Source organism: Alosa alosa, chromosome 17 (genome assembly GCF_017589495.1).
Source record: "Alosa alosa isolate M-15738 ecotype Scorff River chromosome 17, AALO_Geno_1.1, whole genome shotgun sequence".
NCBI classification, from domain to species: Eukaryota; Metazoa; Chordata; class Actinopteri; order Clupeiformes; family Clupeidae; genus Alosa; species Alosa alosa.
The window spans coordinates 18,966,798-18,982,950 of NC_063205.1; positions in this window are offsets into that span (position 1 = coordinate 18,966,798).

The window sequence follows — 16,153 nt, forward strand, 5'->3', positions numbered from 1 at the left end:
GTGCATCCATCCATAGCCTTCCATGCAATCCTTAATAAGGTCGCAGAGCAGGGCAATCAATGTGTGTGTTTACTAGACCGGGGTGACTCATTAGGCCTGCCGTTCACGTATGATCTGCCATCCGGAACATCCGCCCGCGTCAGGTTTTATTTGATAGGTGTCTGCACACATGTGGCATCGACATTGAGGTCTATTGATCCACAGAGACCAGCTGAAGACATGTCTGAAGGACGTTAATCTCATGTCATGTTTACAGTTTAGGATTACGTATAAACAGCTATTGTTGTTATTTATTTGTCTGTGAAATGTTTAAATTCATGCATATTTACAGAATAGAACAGAAAGCCTTTATTGTCATTATACACAGTACAATGACATTTAAAGAGCATCTCCGTAAAAGTGCACACATAATTAGCACAAGCATATAAGACTATTCAATAAAAAATATAAATACACAGTAAAAAAACACAGAGAAACAGAATATAATGAGCACAGTCTTGAGTCCAAAGATCGACTGAATGAGTATTGACGATAGAGGTAGTTTATGTCTGGTGGTGCAGTGGTCAGTGCAAATATTGTCGGTGCAGTTTACATTAGTGCAAATGTGCGTTAAGTATGGTGACAGCTTTGGGGAAGAAGTTATCCCTGAGTCTGTTTGTTCTGGCCTGTATGGTCCTGAAGCACCTGCCAGAGGGCAACAGGTTAAAGAGATGGAATTGGTGGGTGGTGTCCTTCAAGATGTTTCTGGCCCTGCTGAGACAACGGGAGTTATAGATGGCAGTCAAGGAAAGCAGAGGGCAGCCGATGACATTTTGTGCGGTGTTTGCCATCCTCTGCAGTCTCCTCCACTCACTCTAAACATTCGCCGTTGATGTACAGGGGGGCAGGGTCGGCTCTGTTCCGCCTGAAGTCCAGAATGAGGTCCTTGGTCTTGGTGATGTTTAGTGCCAAGTTGTTTGATGCACACACCACTCCCCAAGTCTCAGGACCTCATCTCTGTAGGCCGCCTCATTTTCCCCTGTAATCAGTCCCACCACCATTGTGCCATCAGCAAATTTGACAATGATGTTCTCTGGGTGGGAGGGACTGCAGTTAATATCCACAGATATTAACATATTAATTTGTATTAATCCTTTAATTGGGCAATACAGTATAACAATATAGTTACACCTTTATGTCATTCAATATAAATAATAGCTTGTCTAAATGTTTTGTTGCTGGGGTGATGTCATGGCAATCCTGTGTTTGGACACATGTCAAAGGTCTCCCGTTTTGAGAAATGGGATTTTGATGAAGGTGACTTTGGTCTCATTTCATCACCTTGTTATTTCCACATCTAACCCCTATGGATATGCTCACTTTGACAGACAGATCCTAGAATTACCCATAGGGGCACATTGGCCCATGGGAATTGAATGTTATTATGTGCCATTGAGAGGTCCGGTTCTATTGATATCTGTGTTGGAAGGACCAGGGGATTTGTCAACTTATACAGTACCATACCATTGTCAACATATAGTTTGATTAATATACCATTTTCCATCCTTGACGGCCCTTTAATATGTCTTGGCTGCTAATACGTATAACAGGGAACAGTGTGATATGTTCCCTTCAGAAATTAGTGTTCGAGGGCTGCCCTTTCCCATTACTGAGAATAGGTCCAGTAAATCAGCCACACTGGCACCTTATTAATTTCAATAGCTCAGCTCTTAAATCTGCAGTGCCTGGACGCAGAGCACGAAACAAGTTATAAAAAAAAAAACATGGTTGCCATGGCATAATAAAGACAGCCTTATCACACCATAGCTATTTTTTCATTCACAAGAGTGAGATTTAGCAAAAGTGTATCAGCATTCAATCATTAAGGTCTGTCTGAGAGCCTTGATTATCATATAAATAATACAGCATCAAGAGAGTGACTGAAGTGCCAAGTCAATTTCTGCACATTATGCTGATTTACTATTTATTGTCCTGGGCCCACTTCCCCGATAACGACGGAGACACGCTCTTAAGAGGGTTTTCTACGATTCATCTTAAGATCGTTCGTTTGGTTTTTCCGACTGTTTCCCGAACATGCTCGTAGCGTGAACGCGCGTGCACTGCTCTTAATATGCTCTTAAGGGGAGCTGTCCACGTTAATAGTTCTGAAATATCCTCTGATTTGACGGTGATGTCAGGTGACTGCACGTCACAGCTATAGGCCTACCATTTAAACTTCGGATCTACACATTAATTCATCAATACGAAAATAGAAACACTTTGACATCTGCATGTAAGCATCCCAAGTAGGTTATATACCACACAGAGACATAAATAATTGTAATTATTTTGAGATTAGATTGTTGCACCATGCAATAATTTTTCGCGGTGCCACTTAAGAACACGTTTGAAGATAAGAAAGAAGTCGAGTAAGAAAGAGAGGAAATGTGTAGGCTTAGATTTTGATGCAGTAGGCTACAGACTAAACCACATGTTGCTTTCTCTGCTTTTTACCTCATAGGCCTAATAAAATATTCACTTAGCAAAGATAATGTCAAACTATTCTGGCAACGTCTCGTTTCATAACTTGATTGCATTTTTGTCCGCTTTTCATCACATTATTATGACCATTAAATGTAGGCTATTTTGCACGCTAAAATCTGATTCATCACAGGTAAACACAATAAAGAATGGGAACGTAAATTGGATTATGTATTCTAAGTTGTAATTCCTCGTATGTCCTGTTGGTGACCTAAGTGAGAAGTACTGTTAAGATGCTCTTAGCCGGTAACGAGTACTGTGGAGCACTCGTAGATCTTCGAGTGTTTTCACGATGCTCTTAAGCTACGATGGTTTCGGGAAACAGTCGGCAAATCTTAAGACGTTCGTAAGAGGGACTTTACGACGCTCTTAGGCTTAAGATGCTTTCGGGGAAGTGGGCCCTGTTCTGTGTTGACAGCTTGAAGCAAAATAGGCCATATACACAGTATTTTCTGTAAATGTCTATATTTTCTATAAGCGATTCTAGGCCAATTCTAACCCATAACACTGTTGTCATATTCAGTGAATATCTCCTCACAATCTCTGCTAGTTGTCCATTCTGTGAGTACACTGTAAAAACAGCCTGGTGTCCGTACACAGCCCTGACTCCATGTACTAAAACAAACAAAGTCTAGCAAGTCTGTCCCCAAACCATAACAAAACTGTTTCAGCCAATCACTTTTTTTCTTTTTTATTATTATTATTATTATTATTATTAATATTATCTTTACCTTTTAAACTATTCTTTGCTGTGCTTTTATTTCTTATTACTGTTTGCTTTTGTTTATGTAAAGCACATTGAATGACCTCTGTGTATGAAATGCGCTATATAAATAAACTTGACTTGACTGAAAGAAGAGAACAGGAGTTTGGGGAGGGGTGAGTTCGACCTCTGGTGTTTTGCCTGGTATTTGGTTCAAATATCATCAAACGTGATGTCATCCAGAATCGCTTACAGCATCTTTAAATCACATTGAATGTTTATATATTCTCTGACTCATCTATAGTGAAAATGTTACATAAACATGTTTTAACAGACTGTGTGATGTGAGAATAAAGGCCAGTCACTCACTATTTAGTCATATGGATTAAAACATCCTTAGTGTCTGCAGGAGTCCTTGCTCTCTCTGAGAGCAGAAAGTAGTGGGGTAATTACTTCAATTACACTTTCACCTTCTTTCAGAGTCAGGATTCATTACCCTTATCACTTTATAAATCCACACCTAATTAAACGTGCTGGACTCTCTGTGTCTCCCCACACAAAAGAACGTCGCCTCTCCTGCTCCATCAACAGCTGGGCTGGAGTGATGGAGTGAAAGTGTTGGAGTCTGTATCTATCTCTGAAGTGATGGAGTCTGTATCTATCTCTTAAGTGATGGAGTCTGTATCTATCTCTTAAGTGATGGAGTCTGTATCTATCTCTCAGGATGTTGGCAGTTTTTAAGGAATTATTCTGCAAGGCAATGGTTTGTTCAAAATAGTCTGGTCTTGGTTCATTAAATGTCAACTAGAACAATTAGATTAATTTTGGAATTCAGTTACTTTCTATATGGGTTCATTTAGTGCATCAAGATCAATGAAGCAGAAAAAACAGTGCGTATTTCACAAATACGTCTTGGTTATTGGAGTTGAATGTTTTTGGCAAATTTGTTATACTTTCAAATATCACAGACTGATTATGTGCCTTCACGAGCAGTAATTACCAACAAGTCCATATTATTACCATAAATCTTACACCTATTGTAAATGTCAATTTTCTATTTTATCTGTTGTCTCTTCCCAACCACTGAGTCCATTTCAGCATAATGAGAACTTGAACCTATAATGAGATCTGGTTTATCATTCCATCTCATGAGCTAATTTTTCAATTTTACTGGTTCCAATCAAGTCACAGAGACTACCCTTTATTTAACAGGAGGGACACATATGCTACAACTTGTCAACTATTGGCGGCTTAAGCTTTATATGTTTGCACGATTACAACTTATTCTTCTTAATTATAGACCTGAATTTGATATAACTGATATAACTACAGAGCAAAGCCATTTCTGTTGCCGCTCTTAAAATCAGTATACTACATCCACACATGCCACATTTGTTCATATTATCTTGTTTGAATGCTAGTGTAAAAACAGCATCACCATAGCTCCGAGACAAACTGCAAGTGAAGCATTTGGTCTGTCAGTTATAGTCTTTGCCCTGCGAGCAGTGACTGGAGCCAATCATTAGAGGACACAGCTGTCAGATGGTACCCTTCGGACCCCTTTGATGTCGCACTTTGACAACGATGATCATAGCAGCTTATTAGATACATTGGGGCCCTTTTCAAGCACTATCAATGCTGTTGTGCCTTACTGTGTGCTTGGGATAGGGTTTCAGGATGTCACAAAAAACTGACCTGGCAGAGATCTTTGTGAGAAATGAGTGAAGGAATGTCAAGTTGTCCATTTTCATGGTCTTTCTTGAAAATAGTACAAAAACAAAAGCAATAAAGGTTAATCGAAGCTTTCTTTCCCACACTGTGGCTTCGAATGCCCTCGGATTTTTACCTGGCCAGGGAATCAAGAGATTTTCTCTTACAACCATGAATGTCTTTGTAGATGTAACACCCATTCAGTGAGCACAACCCTGTGTCCCGTTGGCTGAGTCAACCATGCCCACTCCAGTCCTGCTTCGCTTCACCGGAGTTCTAACCTCCGGTCTCCTATCAACTAATTAGCCACAGGCTTTATAAAGACTCTGTTTCCCTTGCCACAGCTTGAGCTATTGTTTCTGCTTGAATGTTCTAAGCCTTGTTAGAAGAAATTCTTGATAAACAACACTATATTGTTATTGACCTTGTTTCATGACCTGACTACGACTTTTGGACTTGATTTTGGATTGTTTGCTTAACCCTGTAAAACCGTGTATGACCTGGATTGTGTACCTGAATTTTGGCCACTGGATTTGCCCTCTGATTCTGTCTAAGCAAAGAGTCTGTTCTCCGCATCTGAGTCTGGCTCACCTCACAGTAGTCATTTTTTTTTTTTTTTTTTTTTTTCTCTTCATAATCAATTGAAACCAAGGCTCACCTCTCTTCACTCATGTCCTGGTAAACAATGTTTTAATGCTTGATAAGCTTAGATGATTTTCAAAACACATTACACTGAGACCCACTGCCAATCCACTCGCTGTTTGAGATCAATGGTCCAACATCACCCATCTGTCGCCCATAGTATAGTATTCATTTGGCCTTAATATGACTGAGCCGGGGATTCATGCAAAGGCCATTTGCGATGATGCGGCAGGATCAGATGGATGAAGTGCCCTCTCTTTCCCTCTCTCTCCCTCTCTCTACACTTTCTAATGGATGGCGCAATGAATCCTGCTTTCTCCAGTTCCCAGCGCGTTCCGACAGAGTTCTTAGTGGATTTGACACCTGGAGTCAGTAAGTGCTAAAGCATGCCGGGGAAACTCTGAGGGGATTGTCTTCTTAACGTCTCCTCTGAAACTGAGCTTGTGCCAAACTTTCCCATGCTGGCCTTGTCCATGTGCATGTGCATGTGCACACTGTGCAGTTGATGCTGTGTTTTTGAACGCTTTCTCGCCTCATACCCTTCACTATTCCCAACAGGATTCCAGCACGCTAGTTTCATTCAGGGAAAAAACAAAAGGATCTTTTATTCATCAGGTCTCACTAACCATCTTAAATTCCTTATACTCCAAAGATATACAGTATCTTTCACCGTTTCTTTCCTTATCCCCCTTCCTGTCATCCAGTTAAATGTTTGTAAGCTTTTATTTAATGCTATAGAAGGTGAATAATTTATTAGAATGTGATATGAATGTAATACTTTGATAGTTATGGATGTCTTAAGTTATTTTTTTGTAGTTGATATTTAAGATATGTAATGCTATAACATGTATCTGGTGATAACTATTTCATATAGCTGTAAAATCATCCTTTTTAGAAGCTAATCCAACATGTACAAAGAAGCATTATAATAACATAGCCCTTGTGACATCATAACTGCACTTGTACTGTATAAAGTTAGCCTGACGAGCCAGACCCACATTAAAATGTAGGGTCTGGGGACTCACCGTAGGCAGTGCTCAGTCCGAGGGGCGGGATAATCGGTTGTCTTTCAAATTCCCTCTGCACACAATAGGACAGCGCTACAACTCATGAGTCCCATGTGTTTTCCCACCAGTGGAGCTAGTTGGCTAGTTCAAACTTTTGCCAACTTAAAAAAAGCTTAACTCGTGTCACGCTGTTCACCAACAGCAACATCCATCTTCTTTTCAAGTAGCAGGGAGATCAAGCCGAACCGTTGCAACTCTGCCATCAATCATTATGTTAAGCGCGCCTAACGTCGCTATACACAATGTGATTGGCCATATCAAAGTTTAATTTTTCCAGCTCGCAAGCCAATGGAGAGTTGCTAGACTAGCCCAAGCAGCAAATTACATTTGCTGCCGCTAGGGTGCCTCTAGATTTCTACGCTAGTGTAAAGTGTGTCTGCAGTCCTATTTATATGTATTTGTGTGTTTGCCCCTCATAGGTTTCAGCTTTTATTTCATCACAGACAGCCAATGCCCTGGGCTCTCCAGACCTCTCGATTCCACTGGCATCACTTAATAGTTAGCGTCCAGGTCCAAGCGATCTCCCTCTCCCATCCAAGCCCTGGAGCCAATGCAAAAACACTGTGTTTCCAATTCCGCCTCTACCATGAGCAAAGTCTGCTGCCGTACACATACAATGGCTGTGTCTGAACCACATTGGGGAAGCCATTCTCCGACTCAGAATGTTGATTCCACTTTCAGCACAAATAGGTCAAGGAGTCAAAAATGGCCTCAGAGCAAGGAGTCTTAGCTAAAACAAAATCATCATATCAATAGTAACACGCTGAGGAGAGAATGCTGGAAGGGAAGACAAATGTCTGGAAGCAGCTGCTATATGATACATTTTCATACCCATAAATATTTCATACCCGAGAGATAAAAACTAAATGCAATAATAATTTAGTTAATTTCAGAGTGAAAAATACCCCAAGCTGCCAAGCCATGATTCAAAAACAAATGATTTGGTTTCATTATATTTTTCTTTGATATTTCTCTACAGACCTTATTGATGATTACAAATGAAAATAAAATGTGACGTCTGTGTCAACTGATCTGTTGTATCAATGATCTATGATGATTAGTAACTGTTATGAAATAAACAAATGAACAGAAGTTTAAAACAAATAATTAAAACAAATACCTCACAGTTACATTTTTAGCAGTCTGCGTCACATTGTGCCAACAATTCCTCAAGCTGTCTTATTCAAACCATCACCTGCTGTGTAACACTGATTACAGTAAATAAATAACATCTCACTTTTGTCAGGGTAGTTACGTTATGACTACACAACTTTAAAAGGTAGAAAGAAACTGTACAAAAACAAGAAACCACAAAGGAAATATGAATGATGGTGATGAGACCAGTGTCTGCACTCTCTTGATGGTAATTAGCTTCAATTTGAACAGGCAATTCAATGAAAGTTTCAGCACATTTTCTGGTTCGGTTCAATATTTCTCTCACCCCCACCCCCAAATTATTAATCTCCACGATCATCATGCATCGTTCATTGAGGACAGACAAATCTACAGGAATTGTTCATGAAGATGAAGAGATGGGAGATGAGTTTCATGGAACTGCAGACATGCAGAACGTCAGAGCGATTAAAGTGAAACAATGTTAGAGACACACTGAAGAGGAAGAGCTCCCCAGATTTGATAGAATATAATGGTTTTTTTTTCCAATTACCCCTGCTTTGTCATCATCTCACCTGATGACTTTTCTCTGCTCAAATAGATCAGTCTTCAGCCTTCTGATATTGTTCCAAATGCAAAATAATGCAAATAAGATTGTTCTTATACACCGGGGAGTTTTATAGGAGTGAGAAGCCTTCTGACTGTGTTTAATATTGAGAGCACTTCAGGAGAAGGCCTTCCTATAAGAATTTCATAAAGCTGCTTAAATGATTTGGCCTCTATCTTTGCGAAGAGTAACAGTGTCTCTCTCTCTGTCAGAGAGAAAGAGAGTAGCCTACATTTTTCCATGAGTGAATTTGTAAGTAAGTGAAGTAATGTGAATGTGTGTGTACATGTGTGTGTGTGTGTACATGTGTGTGTGTGTTTTCAGTGTGTGTGTCTGTGTGTAAGTAAGTTAGTAAGTTACTGAGTGAGTTAGGTGCATATGGCATATGGATAGGGAAGGGGGAGAGAAAGAGGAGAAGATAGTGACAGAGCGAAAAAAATAAGCTGTGCGCGTTAGTGCCTGCTCTTCTCCAGACTGCAGATTTTTGTTCATCCTTTCCGGCAGAATTCTCGAGCAGACATCTTTGGCGTATTTACACAGGCCTAGCCGGGTGCTACATCTATCAGGCTGACAGAGGAGGTAAATACAGACGCGATTGTGCCCAAGTAGAGAGAGAGAGAGAGAGAGAGAGCTACGGAGGGCAGAACACTCTCACTCCCTCACTATCACATCGCATCACATTCACAGGCTCAGTTCACTACAGCCACGTGCTGGCAATGAAAACGTAAGCCACCAGAGAAGAGGAGCAGGAGCTCTGAAAGCCTTGGGTCCTTTCAGTGATGGGGCGTAGCGTAGCCCACACAGCCACTGACAGGCGCCATGACTCCCACTCTGGAACACCACAAGGCCATAGAGGATGATGTAAGAGAGGGGAGAAAGGACACGGTTTATAGTTAGTGTCTTTTGGTTACCTGTGCTGGTGGATTAATATGTACATTATCTATCATAATACATTGTCAGCATCAACATAAAATTGTACACTTAATGTATGTTGATAACGTTTACTGGTGTTAGTGTTAGTTAGCATGTCCTGTTTTTGTTTGAGTAGTACTGTATGTTTAATGTTCAAAAATCACACATTTTTGCTTAGATTAAGAGGCAAAGTCTGGTGTGATACTGTAGATCTTAGAGACAGGCTTTTTTGGTCTGCTGATCTTTCTTCTACTTCTGTGATTATGTGTGTACCAGTGTGTTGAATTGGGTTAACATGTTTCCCATTTTTCTTTTGTAATTCCTCCAGCCTCAAATTCTGCCTATTTGAATGTGTATTGAATTGTTTATTGACAAAAACACAAAGCGACTTTCTGAGACATGAAGTGAAATCATGTGATGTTCTGAGACATAGGCCTATTTCACTTTTGAAAAAGAAAAAGACAGTTTGTCCTCAAATCAACATTTTATTTCTCACACATGCAGCTGTACAAGACAGCCTGCGGACCAGCCGCTGAGGCCGGCACTAAAGCATTATCAGCGTGCGCCGAGTCGTGTAAGATAAATGCAAGACCTCTTCCCTCTGAGCTTAACCTTGCCCCCCTGTCAGAGTTAATCACGGCGCGGGTTATTGATGTCCGCTGGTCGAACACTGCTCCGGGCGCCCTGAGGCGCGACTTTGAGACGCATGCACAGTTGTGCTTGCCAGCCCCCTCACCGAATAATTGCCTGGTTGTGCAACCGCGATCAAACGGGCTCAGTATCGGGGACGGAGAGCGCTGCGGCGTGGTGTGGTGTGGTCCGGCATGCCGCGACTTTTTTTTCAATGAAGCCGCAGCCTCAGTGAGGCAAGGTGCGTAGCCTATTAGTCTCCTGCTTGCACCCTTTTGACGTACGCAATTACCAGAGCCATGGCCACCGCCACTAAGCAGTTTACAGCCGTTAACAGAGGCGAGGGATAGTGTAGATGATTCTTGGTTTGTTTGCTGGTCATTGGGACTGCTGTGTAGAGGGTAAAGTTTTATTCGGTGAAGGTTACATTGTTCTTACATTGTACCAAACGTATACAGTATTTTTTTTAAATCAAGCAGGCGAATTCAAAGAGATAAAAGTACTCTTAAAACAAATGGATATTGAAAACAACACAACTTGCGTTGTTTTTAAGACATCTCTGTGTCCAGATAGGGACAACACAGTTTGTGTTGTTTCCTTTTTTTTATTTGTTACACAATATGTGTTGAAAATAACACAACTTGCATTGAAAACAACACAACTTGCGTTGTTTTTTAACACATCTCTGTGTCCAGATAGGGACAAAACATTAGTTTTAAGAGTGCTTAGAAATGCATTTTAAATGGGATTTAATGATGTGTTTTTTATGACAGAATGTTGTTTGTGTGTTTGTGTGCGTGTATGTGTCATTTCACCTAGCAATTAATGTATTTAATAGAAATGTCATTTCCCACTTAAACCAGCAAATCAAACCTGACTGATAAAATGAATTCCTTCCAAAATCAGTGCATATGAGCAACATACTTAGATGACATCTGCAGCTTACCTTTTTAATGCACAACTGATGTCGGTCACATATGGAGCGTGGGCTTGAGAATAAATGTTGCATAGACATGCCTCTGGACAAGCTATGACTGAAGATGGACTCGACTCACTAAGAGGCCCTCCTGATTTCAGCTTCACCACGACAGCTTTCAGGCCAGCTAACAAGGTAGAGCTTGGATATGGAAAGAAAATCATGCCTATGTTACTGACCTTTTATTCCTGGACATCTTGCCCTTTCTGATTTTTTTTTTTTCCAGCAGTTTTCTTCACAATTACGTGGTTAACTGTCTGAGGCAGTTCAGTAACAAACTGTCAAGGGGCTACGTACAAAAACCTTACAAAACTTTTTTTTCTCTCTCTCTCTCTTTAAGAGTTTCTTTCAGGAGTCCATATGGTAAAGATAACTTCCTCAGGAGTTGTATCAGCAACAGCAGTAGCCCTCTTCTTCAACTGGCCAAGCAGGTACAGTACATATCAACTCACTACCCTCAAATCGCTCATCTTCAAGGACACGCGAGCCAGGGAAATAAATGACCCTGGCAGTAAAACTTGACATCAAAATAGGGAAAAGGGCTTCAGGGAAAATATTTTTAATTCTGGGGAGAAAGGCATCTATCCGTTTGTCACTGAAGGTGATGGATCTGAGGTTCCAATGTTTGACCCGAGCAGATCAACAGGTGATGGCAAAAGGTTGGACTGGACCGCTATGCTTTATCACTGCAGTCCCTTGCAGTGATTGCTCTCATTTGTCATCCAGAGCTCAGATATTGCCCGGTCAGAAACATCTGGAAAAGCTGATATGTGTCGTGTGATGAAAATATATGGCTCCATAACCATAAGAACAGGAGAAATCAATACTAAATCGATAGAGCAACCAATAGATCTTCCCTGGAGATTAAATAAGCATCACCGATCAATTCATCTTTAACCTCTTTTATTAATATAAATATCTTCACATACATTTCAGCTCCTGATTTTTTGTCTGACGTCATTTCCGTGACACTTTTTTGGCTTTTAGTCGTGTAATTGTTTTGTCCTTGTTTTGTGCCTGCTTGTGTCCCTCCACCCCCTGGTCTCCCCAAAGTCCGCTAATTGCCATGGAGGTTAGTGAGTGGAGATCGCATCGGCGAAAGTGGCAACCCTTTATTCTGCTATTTTTTTTTCTCTCGAGATGTAATGGCCAACGTAATGGGAGGCATTAGCCCTGATTGCCATATGGAGAGGCTATGCTTGCTGAAGGTGCCATCTGCCATCGTGTTTCCTGGCGAGCTCTGTCCATTGTGCCTCAACCAATGCCATCTTTTTATAGAGGGGAGGGGCACAGGCATGCGATGAAAAGATCCCGCATCATGCTCCTCCGACAGACCACCTGTTTCTGCTGCCAGAGCAACACCAATCACCACAGATCAGCAAGTTTATCTATCTATCTAGCTATCTATCTAGCTATCTAGCTAGCTATCTGTCTGTCTTTCTCTCTGTTTTCTAACCTTTGCTATTAGATTACAAATAAAGTATGTCAATTTTGGGGCGTATGTGGTATGACTTATACAGTATGGCTTGTCATCACATCCTGTACATTACCAAAGATCAGAAACTCATCTGTCATAACTGTGTAAATATGAGATGAACACATAATTGTTTTTTTGTAAATCTTATTCTTTACACACAGTTCAATGACTAATGCTGAAATGTCCTTCTCTTGTGAGCGGGCGAGCTAATTTTGGTTGAAGCCCCCCACCACACGCGTGAACAGATTGCCTGACACATGGACCCTACCAAAATACAAACCAACCCAGAGAGGACACAGCTCTCCGCTAGCTGTGATGACTCTCCAAGCCTGGGCCTGAGCTCCATGTGAAACAGTTGCACCACCACATGGGGAAGACTTAGATCACACTACTCCCTTGCAGCGCTGCCTGCCCCCGACGCTGAATTCCTCAGACGCCTGCCTCATGAAGCGGGCTGGGATTGCGGGGATACTCCTGCTGCTGATGCTGCTGCTGCTCAGGGAAGCCTGGGCCCTGGCATGGTGGCAGCAGAGCTGTGGAACAGGATGGGGTGTCAGGGGTGTCAGGGTGCATTAGAGTGACATGGATCCCCCTTAACCAGAGCAGGTGGGCAACCTGGAGCGTCCCATGGGGAGGGAGGGGTGGGGGTGGAAGTGCAGAACAGGCCGAGGGAGATCCCGTCTGCTCTTTGGAAGAGAGAAAGACAGAAAGAGAGAGAGAAAAAGAGAGAGGGGGGAGAGGGAGAAAAGGAATGAAAAGGAAAACAGAGAACTAGGAGAGGACAGGGAGAGCGAGAGAACAAGGAACAAAGATCACGACAGGAAAGGAGAGGTAGGAGAAGAATGAAGAAAGGAGACAGAAAACTTGGAGTGGATGAAGGAGAGAGCAAAAGAGAGGAAGAGAGAAGAAGAGGAAGAAAGAGAGTGGGCCTGAGGGGTGGAGTTAAAGAGAGGGAAGAAGGGAAGCAGGGGAAGACATAGGGAGAGGGAAAGGAATGGAGAAAAAGACAGAGGGATGAACTGTCAAACTAGACACTTAGGGCTCAGACAGGTTCTGACAATGGGAGTGTGTTATGCATGAGATAGCATAACTGAGTATTGCCTGTGAGAATGCATGGTGTATTTGTCTGTCTGTGTGTCTGTGTGTGTGTGTTTTTGTGTGTGTGCTCTATATACCAGTAATGACTCAAGATATTCAAGATAAGGACTGTTACAGACTGCACTGACTGAGACTCCAGCATAGCATAGGAAAATAACATGTGCATCTGAACCCCTATGAGGGCACTGTCACTCAGAGAGTGCCATCCTATCAACAATGTGACTTGACATGTCCAGGGTGATCAGGAGATATATAAGCCCCTGTGCAAGTAGAGCTATGTAGCATATCGTCTCAAATTCGTGTGCATATAAGTGACTCTGAAATGTTGTATTTCTATAGCATGTTTGCATACAAATGTCTAGTGTGTATTTCTTTTTTCATGTCCAAAGGTTATGTTTGTGAGACTTGTCTAGTTTTCTGTGTGCGCAATATTTAATGAAATGTCTACTTTCAAAAGTGTGATAGCATACCTTGCATACTGTTTACTTTTCTGTGGAACACTGTTTGGTTCTGCTCCATATCTCCCCTGCTATGCCCTTTTGAAAAGCAAGATGTCCGTCTGTGTGTCTTACGTAAGATTGCCTTTTTTGTTTTTTTCTGTCGAGGAGATAGAGATGTTATCAAGATTAAGAGATTATATGAAGGTTTGGCAACAGGTGGTGGAGGCTCATTGTTGAGTAAACAAGCTGTTTATGCTGTTGTGCACACACCTGTCACTGCCACACACACACACACACAGACCATGTATTACCTAACACAAACACATTGTGCCTATTTATTTTCTTAATGTGAATAAAGTCCCTCAAAAAAGACAAAAACAACTCCTATCCTGTGTGTCTGTGACTTAGCCTGTGTGAGTGTGTGTGTGTGGTCTCCTTTGTTGATGTTCCTCCACAGTGCAGGGAGCCTGTTCATCTACACCAGCCCTCTGTCTCCCCGTTTAGGTAACATCCCCCAAAAAGAAGTAAAGTCATCTTGTGAGGAAGAAACACAAGGTGACACTGCAGATTTTAACTGCCAGTATGGCAGGCAGCCTGTTCTGTGATCCTAGCTGACTGACTGGATGATGTAAACTGTTGTGAATGTAACAGACTATAAACAACAGACAGAGAATGTGCTGGAAAACCTAGCTACTAACGCTGGGGTCCCCAACCTTTTTTGGCAGGTGACCCAATTTTGATGTCACAAAATGTTGGCGACCCCAATCATTCGCATGTAGCGAGAGAGAACGCAACTCATGTCTGATAACATCCAGACGAGAGCGGTACTTTGATTTTTCCCAAATGGCCTTGCACGTCTGGTTGTTTAACCACTTTGTTTTGAACATTGATCAAGTTAATTCCATCAATCAAACATCTCATGCGGGCTGTCTAAGTTTATTTTTATTTATCTGTCCATTGTGCCTCAACCAATGCCATCTTTTTATAGAGGGGAGGGGCACAGGCATGCAATGAAAAGATCTCGCATCATGCTCCTCCGACAGACCACCTGTTTCTGCTGCCAGAGCAACACCAATCACCGTCTGTCCGTCTGTCCGTCCGTCTTTCTCTATGTTCAAGGGCTTCCTTTGCTATTAGATTACAAATACAGTATGTCAATATTGGGGCGAAGGTTGAAATACTGTACTGTACGTGGTATGACTTATACAGTATGGCTTGTCATCACATCCTGTACATTACCAAAGATCAGACACTCATCTGTCATAACTGTGTAAATATGAGATGAACACATAATTGTTTTTTGTAAATCTTCTTCTTTACACACAGTTCAATGACTAATGCTGAAATGTCCTTCTCTTGTGAGCGGCCAAGCTAATTTTGGTTGAAGCCCCCCACCACACGCGTGACAGATTGTCTGCCTAAGTTTATTTTTATTTAGCTAGATTGTAATGAAGTATCTGTTACTCAACTTGGATATCATGGGGTTTTTTAATATATTTTTTATTTAGTTTATGTATAATTTTATGTAATGAACTGGTCAATTATAAGATACGTCAGCCGACCCCATTTGGATTTCCAGTGACCCCACATGGGGTCCCGACCCCAAGGTTGGGAAACGATGTACTAATGCAACATAGTGTGTTTTAACTCACCACCTGACAAGTCTATAAAGAAGCATTTAGTGAACCACAGTTGGCAAAAGGCTAGCATTGTATAACTAGGGTTCTCAATCATTTAAATACCTTCAAGTCTTCAGGGTTTGGTAAGGGGACTGCTTTAGAAGCTCACAATCATTCAGGTGCACAAAAGCATTCAGAAAAGCTATGGTCTGCTTATTCAATGGCTTCAATGCCCATAGGGTCGGTCACATTGATGCCGGGCAGCACTGTCATTCTTATCAGGTTTCTATCCAATTTGAGTGTGCCCTTCAAATGAGCACAGCGTCTATTCATTCCCTAGGAGTCGCCATGGCGACCGGAGGAGGGGGGAAAAGCGATACGATGCAATACTCTGCGACCTTCACACTCCAGTGAGTTGGTTCATCAAAGGTGTGGGAACATTCTCCTAAGGATAAATACAATACAAACATCCATCCACATTCACACCACAACCACAAGAGCACAAAAGTTCCATGGCACACAAAACACACACAATTCACTGTAATGGCTACAAAGGAGGAAGAGGCAGGTTCTACCTGTGCTTTTTTAAATTTACATTTTTGGTGATGTGATCTGACATGCATCTGACTAATAATGAAA